Raw genomic sequence first — 15,276 nt, 5'->3', positions numbered from 1 at the left:
GAAAAAAATCTATATTTTCATTAAGCTCTAACTGAAATTTATGTTTTCTTTAAATTATTAATTCAGCCAATAATATATAGTAGTCTACAGGTTTTACCAGACTTCCAAAAGTTTTCATGATATAAAACAGTAAAGAATTCTTGTTCTGCAGGATGGCTCTCTGGGAGAGGAATGCAATGACATATGTAGACCATGTGAAAATAAAATATATTAATGAAAATAAAAGAAGTATTGCTTTTTCCAAAATGAGATGTCACAAAAGTTAATGGATTCCCCTTTACCATAAATCTTTAAGTGAAGATTAGAAGTTTGCATTGTAGTCTTGTGAGAAGCCAAGATAATAAATATACAGTGATTACTCTAATATATATGTTGCCTAAAAACATAATATGGGAAACTGTGCCCCAGCCTCAGATTCAAGACAGCTGGATTCATGTCCTGATTCTCACCTTTGCTAGCTTTGGTATCCATCACGAGCAATAATGCCACCTCTATGAACCTCAGTTTCTACACCTGTAAAATGGAGATAAAAATCATCATATTAAATACCTCCATCATTTGAAAGAACTGCTTTTAAACCTTATGATGCTATTTGAAATTGAATTTATTTTGCTATTATTGTTGTAATTATGGTAAATAGCAATAGCTGATGTTTACATAACACCTTAAGATTTGTAAAGCATTTTGTGGTGATGTGGAAAGAAAACTGCCTCTGTAGTCAAGAGGACTTGGGGTGTAATTTTACCTCAGTCACTCTTTACCTTTGTGACCTTGGTCAATTCATTTTGACTTTCTAGGCCTTGGTTTCCTCAACTGAAGAATACATAATCAAACTAGAAAGCTTCTATGGTCCCTCTCAGTCTATGATCTTATGATTATTTCACTTCACCCTCACACAAACTCTGCTAGGTAGATGCTATTATTATGTCCTCATTTTATGGATAAGAAACTTTAACAGAGAACAGTCAAGGGACTTCCCTGGGGTCACACAGCTAGTAAGTATCTGAGATGGAATCTAAGACCAGATTGTCCTTATCTCCAACCTAACACCTTCCCCACTATACAATATTGCCTCTCTAGATTAAATGAAGCATGAAAAGTTATCAAAGATGTACTTTATGGTTCCTGCTCAGGAAGTTGATGTGCTGGGGACCCAAATGTTCGCTGCGCTGCACTGCATTGAAGGTCTTTTTCATCTGAACCCAGATTCTATGCTTCTGAGCTTGAAAGACTCAAATGGTCAGCTTGAGTATCAAACTTAAGAAGGGACTTGCAGATATTTTAGGTAAATAAATTAATTCCCTGTTAAAGTAAGTCAAATTAGGTAAAAAAAAAAAAAAAAAACTAGCACTCCACAATTCCAAAGGACTCATGATGAAAAGCGATAACTTCCTCTGCGTAGAGAACCAATGGAATGAGAAAGTCCCCGAATGAATCATACTTTTTTCTCTTTTGTTGTTTGTTTTTTTCTCAGAATGTGACTAATGTGGAAATGTTTTGCACGACTTCATGTGCATAATGAATATAGTAATTTTTGCCTTCTTAATGGGTAGGGGAGAAGATAATAGGAGGGAAATAATTTGAAATGGAAAATAAAAAGAATATTGAATAAAAAGAAAAAAAATTACAAAGAAAAGATAGCACTCTACAAGGCAAAAGAGCCTACTTGTGTGCCTTTGAAAGGGAATTTGCTAAATATTACCCATCCATCCCAGAGGACAGTGGAAGAAGGGAAGGAAGGGAACAAGCATTTACTAAGTTCTTACTATGTTCTGGGCACTATGTTAAGGACTTTGCAGACATTATGTCATATAATGAAAAAATACATGATGAATGGGAGTAGGCTGCAACCTAGTATAAATAAGGAGTTATGATGAAGCAAAGGACATCACCAAATAAAGATATAAATCAAAAAAAGAAAAGTTGGCCACATAGTGAGAGTGAGGGTAGGAGCAGCCCACATACTTCACTGGTATCCTCACAATATCAAGAGCAAATAAGGGAAGTCCCCTATATGATGAGTGGATACTTGCCTCAGGTTTATAGAGGCATGTGGGCAAGAGCTGCACATATCATTCAGCCAAAGATGCTTGCAATATGCAATATTGAGGGGAACACCCAAATCCATGACCTCATAAATCCATTTGATTTGAGTATTTGAGAGGAATGTGTGTGTGTGCATATAGATATATGTTTATACACATACATAGATCACTCTCTATATATGATATATAATATACTCTTTTCTATCTATATAGAACACATGCATGTGCATACACACATGTGTGCATGTGTATAGATGCACACACAGATATGTGGATACTAAGAAGTACCCATGATTTTCCCAAAGTGAAAATTTGTGCTTGGAGGGAGGCCAAATAGATAGTTTATTCAAAGGACTTGTCTAAACAACCATTTTAAGGAGAATTATTAATTTTTAAAAATTCTCTATACCTTCATTGTTCTTTTTAAAGGACAAGTTATAATTAAAGGTCATTGTGTTTAAGGAACTTTAAAATGAGCTACATATTAATTTCACATTGCCACATTGATTTACTACGTTGTATTCTTCGCATTTATCATTTAACTCATTTCCTTTCCAAAGGGAGCATGTTTTCACCATGGCTGCAAATATGAAGTAGACTTTTTATTTATATAAGTCCATTTTAATCTTAAATCTGATTTCTAAAATGCACTGGTTTAAAAAAGAGAGAGATTAAATCATTGCTTCAAGAGTTTGACTTCTTTTATGCAAAGAGCATCCAAGAGGAGAGTAGTTATTAAACACTCAAAAAAGAAAAAAACTCTCATGGAAAGACTGGCTGTTTAATAAATAATCTATTGAATTTGTGAAACCCATTTTTTCAGATAAAAAGCCAAAGAAACACATTTTAAAGAAACCCATCAATGTGGATCTATACCCAACAGAAAGCATCCAATAGGAAGAGATTGCAAGACAAAAGTCTGGAAAAGCCTCTTTTCTCTGAGCTATTTTTTGGAGGGAAAAATGTCTATGGAGCACGTAGATGCATTTTAATCTTTCCTGATTAATGTGCACTCATGATGCTAGCTATGGAGACTGTTGTTCCTTAAACATCCTGTTATATAAGACATAGAAGCTCATTAGTTTGGGAAGTTAATGCTTATCAAATCATTCATCAAGGGAACAACTTTTAACATATGCTGATGACTTAAATGGCTAGAATTTAATAGTTTTCTAAAAAAAAACCACTCTATATTCTGTGTTTGTGTTCTACTAGGTATAGCATATGTGGAGTGCTTTTTATAATACAATGTACATTGGGGGAAAGGAATACATGTCACAGTGTAAGTCAGAACTCTTCAACTATGTCTCATGCAACTGTCTTGATTCATTTCCTACCCTTTGAAACACTTATTGAGTTTCTTCTTCCGACCTTTTGTTTTCAGATATTCTTCAGAACTCGATCTTAAGGTTTCCTACTTTTAGTAATGTTGTGTAGTTTGGATGTGCAATCTAAGAGTTAGGACTTGAGATTTCACCCCACTCTCCTCAAGGTGCCTGATGTGTGGAGAGAGAATGGGCCATTCGATAGCCCCACAACAGTATTACTCTCAATTATCCTCTCAAGGGTAGTGGTGTCTGATCTAATTATTCTTCAGTGATCCAAAGGCTGGCCAACTAAAATCTCCTGCTCCCCTAATCCCTCTGAGTCCTGCCATATTCTGGTGGGAAAAAAATAAAACTTTTCCCTTCCTACCTTTCCCTGCACTAATATCTCTGTTTACTTCAGACATACCTCCGCCTTGTTCCAGTCTTCCTTTGCTCTACCATTCCAGTGAGTCCCCTGAAATCTTTACTTAATCATTAAAATATTTTTTTTCATTCCGCAATGTATAACTAACTCCTGACAAAACTTTTCAAAGTCTATCACAATCTGACTCTAACTTAGCTTCCTAAACCTCTTTATTCATTCTTGATTTTAGTATTTACACGATCTTGGACCTTTTGGGAATACTTCCCATTTCTAGTTCCCTTCTCTAATGTGAGGTGGGCCTTTGTTCATGTTCCTTAATATGCTTGATCAAGAGAAGACAAAACACTTTCTTCCTCCTATGCCACACCCTTTCATTTGAGACCATCCCTCTACAGTGTCTGTTCCTCTGAGATTTGCCTTGTCGATATCCTTATTGCTGTAATATGCCAGCCCTAAGTTAATTCTCTTTTATCCAGCACTTTCACACTTGGTTCAAAGTCCTCCTTTCAGCTCCATCCCTTCTCCTCATACTTGGGGACTCCAGGATTCACAGATGACATTCATCATGTTAATAGTATACTAGTTTTTTGTTTCTCATTTGATTCAGAAATAGAGATGGGGAAAAACAGCCCTTATAGTAAATAAACATATTCAAACAAAGAAATCAACAGTAGCCATGTACAAAAAGATACGTCTACATCTTGTGTCATCACTACTTTGCTAAGAAAGTGTGTAATGTGATCCTCTGGTAATATGGTCCTCATCATCAGTCCTCTAGAGAAATGATTGGTCATTGCATTGATCAGAGTTCTTAAGTATTTCAAAGCTGTTTTTCTTAACAATTGTTGTTATCCTTGAGTAATTTTTTCTCTTTCTACTCACTTCCCTCTGAGTCAGTTCATGCTACCTAGAATTCTCTGAAAACATCTCTTTTGTCAGTTTTAATGGCCTAACAATATTCTATTACATTCATATGCTACAATTAGTTTATTCAATTCTCCCCCAATTACTTTCCAACACCAGCATGAGCAGGAATAGGAAGAGGAAGGCCAGAGCCCACACAGTAAAGTTTCATCATCTTGAATGTAGGGGTAGCATACGGAGAAGAGAAAGAAGAAAAATAAAAAGAAAATCTAATTATAAGAGGTTAGCTAGGGGAGGAGAGATATAGGTCTTCAGAAATAAATCCTGGAGCAGGCTGATAGATGGGAGTGAAGGAAAACAGGACCCTCCACTCCACGTGCTTTTGTGTTGGAGCCATTTCTTTAGGTGCCAGGTTGAGAGGCCCTCTCAGGAGGTTGGGGGACTAAGAAGGTGCTAAGAGGGCTAGGAGCTCATTTGGCTCCTCAGATGCAGATCTTGTAGGCAGACCTAGAAAGAATGTAAGGTGCCCCTTGTTTAGATTCTAGTTCATTTCCTTTCTTCCTCCTTTCACCTTTTCATCCCCCTTCAGGATCAAGAAATTTGTTTTCCTTGTGATTAATCCCTCACCATTATTATCTTCCATTGTTGCTGTCCTTTTTGTTAGCATCCTATAAAAACATTCCCTAACCCTATTTGCTTCCCAATTAGGTATACTTCTATACCAAATTATATATGAACATGTGTTCATTTTTGCCTTTGTCTGCCATCTGATAACAACTCCCTCAACCCTTTTTCCATGTTCGCATATTATTCTTATGAACCTCAGTTATGAGAATTAGAAAGCTCTACCCAACTCTCTTTCTATATATATATATATATATATATATATATATATATATATATATAGACAGATGGTACAGGGTGCATTGAATATGAAGGAATGATACCTAAAAAAATAAATAAAATTAAGGGATTTGAAAGTAATATATTGGGAGAAGGAAAAAGAAAGAGATAGAATGGGTTTAAATTATCTCAGATAAAAATGGCAAGAATAAAGCAGTTCTATTTGAAGGGAAGAGGGGGCAAGTGAAATGGAATGAGTGAATCTTCATCTCATTGGATTTGACTTAATGAGGGAGTAATATACACACTCAATTGGGTATCTTACCCTACAGGAAAGTAGAAGGGAAGAGGATAAGAGAGGTGGGATGATAGAAGAGAGGGCAGATCAGGGGAGAGGGTAATCAAAAGCGAACACTTTTGAAAAGAGATAGGGTCAAAGTAGAAAATTGAATAAAGGAGGGCAGGAGTAGGATGGAAGGAAATATAGTTAGCTTTTCAGAACATGACTGTCATAGAAGTGTTTTGCACAATGATGCATGTGTGTCCTGTATTGAATTACTTGCCTTCTCAAGGAGGGTGGGTGGAGAGGGTAGAAGGGAAAGAATTTGGAACTCAAAGTTCTAAAAATAAATGCTCAAAAAAAGTTGTTTTTATATGCAACTGAGAAATAGGATATACAGGCAATGGGTTATAGAAATCTATCTTGCCCTACAAGAAAGTAAGAGGAAAGGGGATGGGGGGGAGTGGGGTGACAGAAGGGAGGGCAGACTGGGGAAAGGGGCAACTAGAATATATGCCATCTTGAGGTGGGAGTAGGGTAGAAATGGGGAGAAAATTTGTAATTCAAAATCTCATGGAAATCAATGTTGGAAACTAAAAATATTAGGAAAATAAAGGATTAATTTTTTTAAAAAAACAGGAAAAATATAGAACACATTGAAAGCTATTCATTGGTACAGGAATATACACACATATATATGTGTGTATGTTGACCACATATACACACACATATCTTTTTTATGTGTATATGTCATGCATATCCTTTACACACATATATGACATGCATCCCATACACACAAACACACACACACATTATGTATCTTGTACTGAGCAATTTTACATATATGTACATATATGTGTATATAGATATATATGTATACACAATGTATATGCTCACTCTGTTTTCTTTGCTAAATAAAAACTTTCTCTAAACCTTTAACATTCCCTTTCACATTCACATTTCATGTCAAGGCTATGATTTCACACTAGTGCTTTGCGACACAAATTTCTTTCCTGTTGAGACTTCTTTGACAGGATAGGGAAAAATGTTTTGGTCTCTCTTTTAACCTAAAAGTCATATATTCAGGAAGTTGTTTTTAGCCTTCATAGCACACTTTCCAAGGGATTTCAGTTTTCTAAGAGGTTTAAGAAAATGCCTGTCTGTATTCTAAAGGATGCTGTGAGCTTTAGGGGGAGGGATGTGGGAGAGAGGATGATTTCTTGACTTTTAGTTTAAAGAATTCTTATGTGAATTAAGGGCTGTTGACAGAAAAAGGAAATAGTTTGAATGATTCAAATGTTGCTTCTCTCAAAAGTTATGCCCTTTACTTAACAATGGGGGTCAATTTCAAAGAAACAGGGAAATGGAGGTGAAATGAATGTTTAGTCATCTGTTTCTGCCCTAAGACATACCGGAGAAAAGATAGGGCTTCTACAGGAACCAGTTAAGAGCTTATTTGACTAGACAGAAAGGACGTGACCTTCAAAGACAACAGCCAAGTGTGAGAGCTGCCATGGCAGAAGTGCTAAGAGAAGGGGAATACAGATTCTCCCTCAAACCTCAGGCATATGTGAATTCTACTTAAGAGAAGACTAACAGATTTGCAATATAAACTTTCCTCCTCATTTAAATATATATATATATATATATATATATATATATATATATACATAGTTTAAATATATTATAGAATCTCCAAGCTTTGAGGTTATTCTATTCAAACCAACATGACCATAAGCATCTATTAAATGCCTCCTAGGTATTAGCCAAACACTGCTATGTAATAGGGATTCAAAACAAAACCCAAAAACTCAGTTTCTGTCTCAAGGATCTTGTATTCTACAGCTGTAATTTAGCAGAGTCCCCAGTAATAGTATTTCTTATTCAACTATTTTACATTTCCATGTTATTTTATGTTTAGTGTCCTAAAACACACATTTTTTTAAAAAATTCCTAACTTGGATTCATTCATTTTCATGAAAATTTCATTTTATAGGCTACCCTGGATGTTATCGGTGAATTTCATCAGTGACATTGATCCCTACTTTGCTTAGAAAATTCCTAAGTAAACACAGGCATTTATAAAATATTATTGACTTGAGTGTCTTGGACTAAAACAGATAAAGACTGGATAGAAGCAATTTGAAATAGCAACCTTAAAAGTGATCCTTTTGTATCAAGTTAAGTTCTTCTACATCACTCAGAAACATCAAGACAAGCTTATCAAGTTTTCTAGCGATACAACACTAAGAGAGAACTAACATACCAGATAAGTCAGAATTCAAAGGGATATTGACAGTCAGTACATTGGACAGAATCTAATAGGACTGGGATAGCAACTGAATTTATAATTTCATTGGTATGGGGATCTCTCAGGTAAGGAAACTCCTCTATACCAAATGAGATCTACACTTTCTCTGCAATTTATAGATAGGTGCCTCAAGCATTGAGAGATTAAGTGATTCACACAGGTACTATGTTTCAGAAGCTAAACTTGAACCTTGTGTTCCTGGCTGCCAATTCTGTATCCACTGTACCATAGAATTTGACAGGGATAAAAGCAAAGTCTTTTACTTGTGTTCCCAAAAATTGACTTTATAAATACAAGATAGGGAAGTCATGGTTAGACATTAATATATATGAAAAAAATCAGGAGATTCAGGGGATTTTAGTGGATTACATACTCAATATGAGTCAATAGTGTGATATGAAAGCCAAAAAAGTTAATGTGACCAGCTGCATTAACAGAACACAGCTTCCAGAAATAAGAAGGTAATAATCCTGCTGTATTTATCCCAAACAGATTACATCTGAATTATTACATTCAATTCTGGTTACCACAATTTAAGAAGGACATAGGTAAATTGGAGAGCACCCACAAGATCTTGAGTCCATGACATATAAAAACTGGGGATGTTGAGCAGCGAGAAGAGTAAAACCTGATTGGAGGAAAAAGAGAAGAGAGAGGCAGGGAGAGCATGATAGGTGCTTTCAAGTATTTGACATTTGTCATGTAAAAGGAAGCTTAGAGATTCTTGTTGGCCCCAGACTGCAGAATCATAAGTAAAGAGGAAATGTTTAAGTCTGATATTGGGTGGGTGGGTGTGGAATCAGTTCAACAATTAGAGTTCCCTATAAATAGAATGTACCGTCTTGAACTGGAATGAAGTCACCTTTGGAGGTTTTCAAGCAGAGACTAAATGATCACTTTTCAGGTGTGCTTGCATTGGATACGATAGATGCTGCTGCTGCTGCTTCCAGTTCCAAAATTATGTGATTCTTTTTTTTAAATTTATTTATTTAACATATTTAGTTTTCAGCATTGATTTTCACAAGAGTTTGAATTACAAATTTTCTCCCCATTTCTACCCTCCCCCCCACTCCAAAATGGCCTATATTCTGGTTGCCCTGTTCCCCAGTCAGCCCTCCCTTCCATCACCCCACTCCCCTCCCATCCCCTTTTCCCTTCCTTTCTTGTAGGGCAAGATAAATTTCTACGCCCCATTGCCTGTGTATCTTATTTTCTAGTTGCATGCAAAAACTTTTTTTTCGTTTTTGAACATCTGTTTTTAAAACTTTGAGTTCCAAATTCTCTCCCCTCTTCCCTTCCCACCCACCCTCCCTGAGAAGTCAAGCAATTCAACACAGGCCACATGTGTATCATTATGTGTAACCCTTTCACAATACTCATGTTGTGAAAGACTAACTATATTTTGCTCCTTCCCAACACATCCCCTTTTATTGAATTTTCTCCCTTGACCCTGTCCCCTTTCCAAAGTGTTTGTTTTTGATTACCTTCACCCCCATCTGCCCTCCCCTCCATCACCCCCCCCTTTTATTTTTTTATCTTCCTCCCTCTTCTTTCCTGTGGGGTAAGATACCCAATTGAGTATGTATGGTATTCCCTCCTCAGGCCAAATTTGATGAGAGCAAGATTCACTCATTCCCCCCTCACCTAACCTCTCCTCTCCTGTAACCAGAATTGTCTTTGTTTTCTTTGAGTGACTCAATTTATCTCAGTGAGCTTTACTAGGTGCTAAGCCCCAGGCCCAAACCCCATTAGGTGTTAATGTAATCCATGTGGATGTGAACATCCCAGGGTCCTAAGGGGAGGGGCCAACTCCAGAACCAATCACCAGAGCCTGAGCTCTGGTGATTCAGATGATGTCTGATGATGTCTAAAGCCCTATAAGAAGGGAGAACAGAGCTATTGGTGTGGTGCTCTGGAGATGGTGTTGATGAGGAGACTCCGGGCAGCTGTAGCTAAGGAGCCCTCCAGCTTGTAAACCCGGATGTTGAAACTTTGTTGAACTGTGGTAACTATCTGTTGGGACTTGAATCAGACAAAGTCGATTGATGTCTGTAATTTGCATTTTGTTTTGAAGTTCAGGGTGCTGGTCTTTTTCCCCTGAACTAACTGAATGATATTTGAATTAAAAGTAAGCTTGTCAACCCCTTCACCTTGCTTTCCTTAATTAAGCAGATCGAAAGAACCTGTGCTGTTGGCAGCTTTCTGGGTGTTGGCTGTGGGTGAATCTTATACCCCCACAGAAGCTGCCAGCCGGGTTGTTGACACACCTCCTCTCACAGAAGTGCTTCCTCTTGCCACCTTTATGCGAGATAATCCACCCCATTCTATCTCTCCCTATCTCCCTCTCTCAATACATTCCTCTCTCATCCCTTAATTTGATTTGATTTCTTTTAGATATCTTCCCTTCATCTTCAACTCACCCTGTGTCTGCTCTCTCTCTCTCTCTCTCTCTCTCTCTTTCTCTCTCTCTTAATATATATATATATATACACATACATATATACATACATACACATTCACTTATATATATACATAGACATATATATATATTTATATATACATATATATATATGTATATGCATATTCCCTTCAGCTACCCTAATACTGAGGTCTCATGAATCATACACGTCATCTTTCCATGCAGGAATGTAAACAAAATAGTTCAACTTTGGTAAGTCCCTTGCAATTTCTTTTTCTTGTTCTTTTTCTTGATTACCTTTTCATATTTCTCTTGATTCTTGTGTTTGAAAGTCAAATTTTCTATTCGGTTCTGGTCTTTTCACTGAGAAAGCTTGAAAGTCCTATATTTTATTAAAAGTCCATATTTTTCCTTGGAGTATGATACTCAGCTTTGCTGGGTACATGATTCTTGGTTTTAATCCTAGCTCCATTGACCTCCGGAATATCGTATTCCAAGCCCTTCAATCTCTTAATGTAGAAGCTGCCAGATCTTGGGTTACTCTGATTATGTTTCCACAATACATCAAATTGTTTCTTTATGGCTGCTTGCAGTATTTTCTCCTTGATCTGGCAGCTCTGGAATTTGGCGACAATATTCCTAGGAGATTTCTTTTTGGGATCTATTTGAGAAGGCGATTGATGGATTCTTTCAATTTCTATTTTGCCCTGTGGCTCTAGAATATCAGGGCAGTTCTCCTTGATAATTTCTTGAAAAATGATATCTAGGCTCTTTTTTTGATCATGGCTTTCAGGTAGTCCAATAATTTTTAAATTATCTCTCCTGGATCGATTCTCCAGGTCAATGGTTTTTCCAATGAGGTATTTCACATTGTCTTCCATTTTTTCATTCCTTTGTTTCTGTTTTATAATATCTTGATTTCTCATAAAGTCACTAGCTTCCACTTGCTCCAATCTAATTTTTAAAGTAGTATTTTCTTCAGTGGTCCGTTGGACCTTCTTTTCTATTTGGCTAATTCTGCCTTTCAAGGCATTCTTCTCCTCATTGTCTTTTTGGAGCTCTTTTGCCATTTGAGTTAGTCTATTTTTTAAGGTGTTGTTTTCTTCAGTGTATTTTTCAGTATTTTTTTGCATCTCCTTTAGCAAGTCATTGACTTGTTTTTCATGGTTTTCTCGCATCCTTCTCATTCCCAATTTTTCCTGTACTTCTCTAACTTGCTTTTCCAAATCCTTTTTGAGGTCTTCCATGGCCTGGGACCAGTTCATGTTTTTCTTGGAGGCTTTTGGTGTAGGCTCTCACACTTTGTTGACTTCTTTACGCTGTATGTTTTGGTCTTCTTTGTCACCAAAGAAAGAATCTAAAGTTCGAGACTGAATCTGAGTGAGTTTTCACTGCCTGGCCATATTCCCAACCAACTAACTTGACCCTTGAGTTTTTCAGCGAGGTATGACTGCTTGTAGACTAAAGAGTTCTATGTTCCACATTTGGGGGGGATGCACCAGCTCTGCCACAGCAGCACTCCTCCATCCCCAAGAACCCCCAACCCGGACTGGGCTTAGTTCTTTAGTAGGCTGTGCACACCTGCTCTGATCCGCCACTTAATTCCTCCTACCAGGTGGGCCTGGGGCCAGAAGCAACTGCAGCTGTAGCTGCCTCACCTCCACTGCCCCGGGGGCGGTGGTTGAACTGGGAACTCCTTCCACTCCCACAGCTTTTCCCACTAACCTTCTCCATTGTCTTTGGTGTTTGTGTGTTGAGAAGTCTGGTAACTGCCGCAGCTCACTGATTCAGGGCGCCAGGGCCCGCTCTGCCTGGCTCCTGGTCTGGTTTGTCCACGCTGCTCAGGCTGAGCTCTGCTCCGCTTCGCTCCCAACTCCCAGCTCCCAGCTCCGTGTGGGATAAACCTCACCCAGAGACCATCCAGGCTGTCCTGGGCTGGAGCCCTGCTTCCCTCTTCTATTTTGTGCATTCTGCAGTTCTAGAATTGGTTCAGAGCCATTTTTTATAGGTTTTTGGAGGGACTCGGTGGGGAGCTCACGCTAGTCCCTGCTTTCCAGCTGCCATCTTGGCTCCACCCCTCCAAAATCATTTGATTCTGTGATGTGCAATAACAATTATTCACAACAATTATTTCGTATGGTGCTTTACAGTTAACACATGACTTTCTTCAAAACAATCTTGTGAAACAGGCATGGTATTTGAAACTGAGGCAGACATTCCCTCTAGGGAATATGGATCTCTCTTTCCCCCAAAGAGGGAAGATACCTGGAGAATGCAAAGACTAGTTCTTGAGATCTAAATCTTTCTTTTCCCTAAAGGGAAAAAAACCTGAGGAAGATGATTCCTATGAAATTAAGGATTTTTATTAAGCAGGAAGATAAGACATGCACATGAGAGCAGCTAGACTAATGTTGAACAGCTCAAGGAAGCAGAGGAAGAGGATAGCAAACAAAAGAAGGTGGGGAATGGGCTGATCTGAGGAGGGGAGGGGGTGTGTTATGGACTGAGAGCTCTACGTATGAGGGAAGGGAGAGATCCAGGAAGTTAGTGGATGAAGAATTTCAGGGACTGGGGTATCAATGTAGTCCAAGGCTTGAGTATAAATAAAAAGATAAGTGGGACATTGGATGTGTCAGGATGGCTCCAAGAATCCAAATCTAGCTGATAGCTTATCTCGAGAGACTGCTCAAGGCTGACGTGAACTAAGCTAGCTGCAGGGTCACTGCTTCTGCACTTCCAGCTAGGTTTCACTCTTTGTGATGGCAAAAGATCATTCTGTATCCTGATTGGTCAAATCAGTCCCATACAGCTCTCCTCAGTTACCTGGATAATTGGGAAGCTCAAGCAAATGAAGGTAATTAACATATCCATTTTCACAGTATGGTAGGTATTATCATTTTCATTTTATAGATGAGGAAACAGGGTCAGAAAAGGCTAAGTGACCTGCCAGAAGTCACATAGCTATAATCAGTGAAGCAAGAATTTGAATCTAGGTCTTCTGACATTAAGAGCAGTCCTCTTATCCCTATACCACACTGCTTCAGTTCTGGGTCCCACTGGGTATTCTTGTAATCATACCTGAAATGACCTTCTTTAGAGTCATACTTTTTGGTGAAAATATTTTCTCCAATACTTTTGTTAAAATGTAGAGGCAACACATTAATGCGATAACATGAATCAGTATTCCAGATTAGCATCTTGGATTCTAAATCACCTAGCTTGGAGCAAGTTGACAGAAAAGGACAGGTTAGTTTTGATGAAAGAAAGGAGAATGTTATACCTCTATTAGGAGCCAAGGCTGTTCAGAGGAAATCTGAAGACAAAAGTTACTTGACTGGAAGAAATGCCAAGTGAGGTGCATCCAGAAGAGGATGATGCCTAAGAAAAAGTCACTTCACAACTTTTCCTCAAAGTGTGACTCACAGTGGAATAGAACTGGGCTGTAAGAATGACGAGCAGGTGGCTTTTGGAAAAATATGGAAAGACTTGCGTGAAATAATGAAGAGTGAAATGAGCAGAATGAAGAGAACAGTGTACACAGTAGTAGCAATATTGTTCAAAGAATAACTGTGAACAACTAAGGTATTCTGAGTACTATAAATATTTAAATCTATGAAGAAAGATGCTGTCCATCTCCAAAGAAAGAATTGGTAAATAGAAGTATGTGTAGTATAGTTTTACATATGGGTGTGTGTGTGTGTGTGTTTATCTGTGTCAATTGGTGGCCTTCTCTAGTACAGTGTGGGGGGAGGGAAAAAGGGACAGAGACAGTTTGGAACTTAAAATATAACCAAAAACATTCAAATTAAGTTTTTTAAAAATGTAACAGTACAGTGAAAAATACTCATATGAAGGCTTTGGTGGCTATACAAATTGAAACAATCAGTATTTTTTATTCTGACATGTTGATTTACCCCACATATGATTGTTCAGAATAGAATTGTAGACACAGCTTCACTCTGCTCTATTTGGTCAGAAGGACCAGGGCTTCAACTCAGGGTGCCAAAATTTAGAAAGGCAGGCTTTCTTCTTCAAGAAATCACTAGCCTACTATTCCTGCACCTCAGTTATCCATTAGCTTCACACCACAGACTCCAAAGAGGCATATATGATTTTGTAAACAATAAAGAATTAGATAGAATTCTGCAGATAAAAGGAGGCACATAGATAATTGTGAGAGCAATGTGTTGGAGAAGCTGAGAAGCAATAGGTTCAAAAGTGAGTGCAGAAGGGTTGGCTTTGGCAAGGAGAAGGGCTACCTCTTCAATTGACTAGGGAGTGAAGGATGAGATAAAAATAGGCAGCTAGGTGGCAAACTGGTTAGAGTGCTGGGCCTGGAGTCAGGGAGATCAGTTCAGATTCAGTCTCAGACAGTTAGAGCTCTACAAACAAACAAACAAACCCAACAACAAAAATAGGCTTTAAAAAAAGTACAAGGTGTTCTAAATGAAGCTACTGGACTATGCCATTAAGCCAAAATCATTCTGGCTTTCATGAAATGGCCAATAATAGCCCCAATCCAAGCCTTAGTGGCTCATTATTTAGGTTTTGATGGCTTAGAATGAGTGTAAACAGAAATTGCTTTCTGTTCTGGACAAATACTCTGAGGTCTTCCCCTCCCAAACTAATATATTTGGGATGGTAAATTCAGCCATCTTTTGTTTCAATTATTTACCTACCCCTTAGTCTTTGAATGGGCATGACCTCAGACAAACTGAGACCACAGAAAGACTTTAGTTTAGAAAGGTCGATCCACTGCAACCTGGGCTATCTCCAGTCTTCTCGTTCTTTGTCTTGCCACTGGACTCCAATGACTCTGGAG

This window comes from Trichosurus vulpecula, chromosome 3 (genome assembly GCF_011100635.1).
Source record: "Trichosurus vulpecula isolate mTriVul1 chromosome 3, mTriVul1.pri, whole genome shotgun sequence".
Classification (NCBI taxonomy): Eukaryota; Metazoa; Chordata; class Mammalia; order Diprotodontia; family Phalangeridae; genus Trichosurus; species Trichosurus vulpecula.
This window is presented reverse-complemented; position numbering follows the sequence as displayed.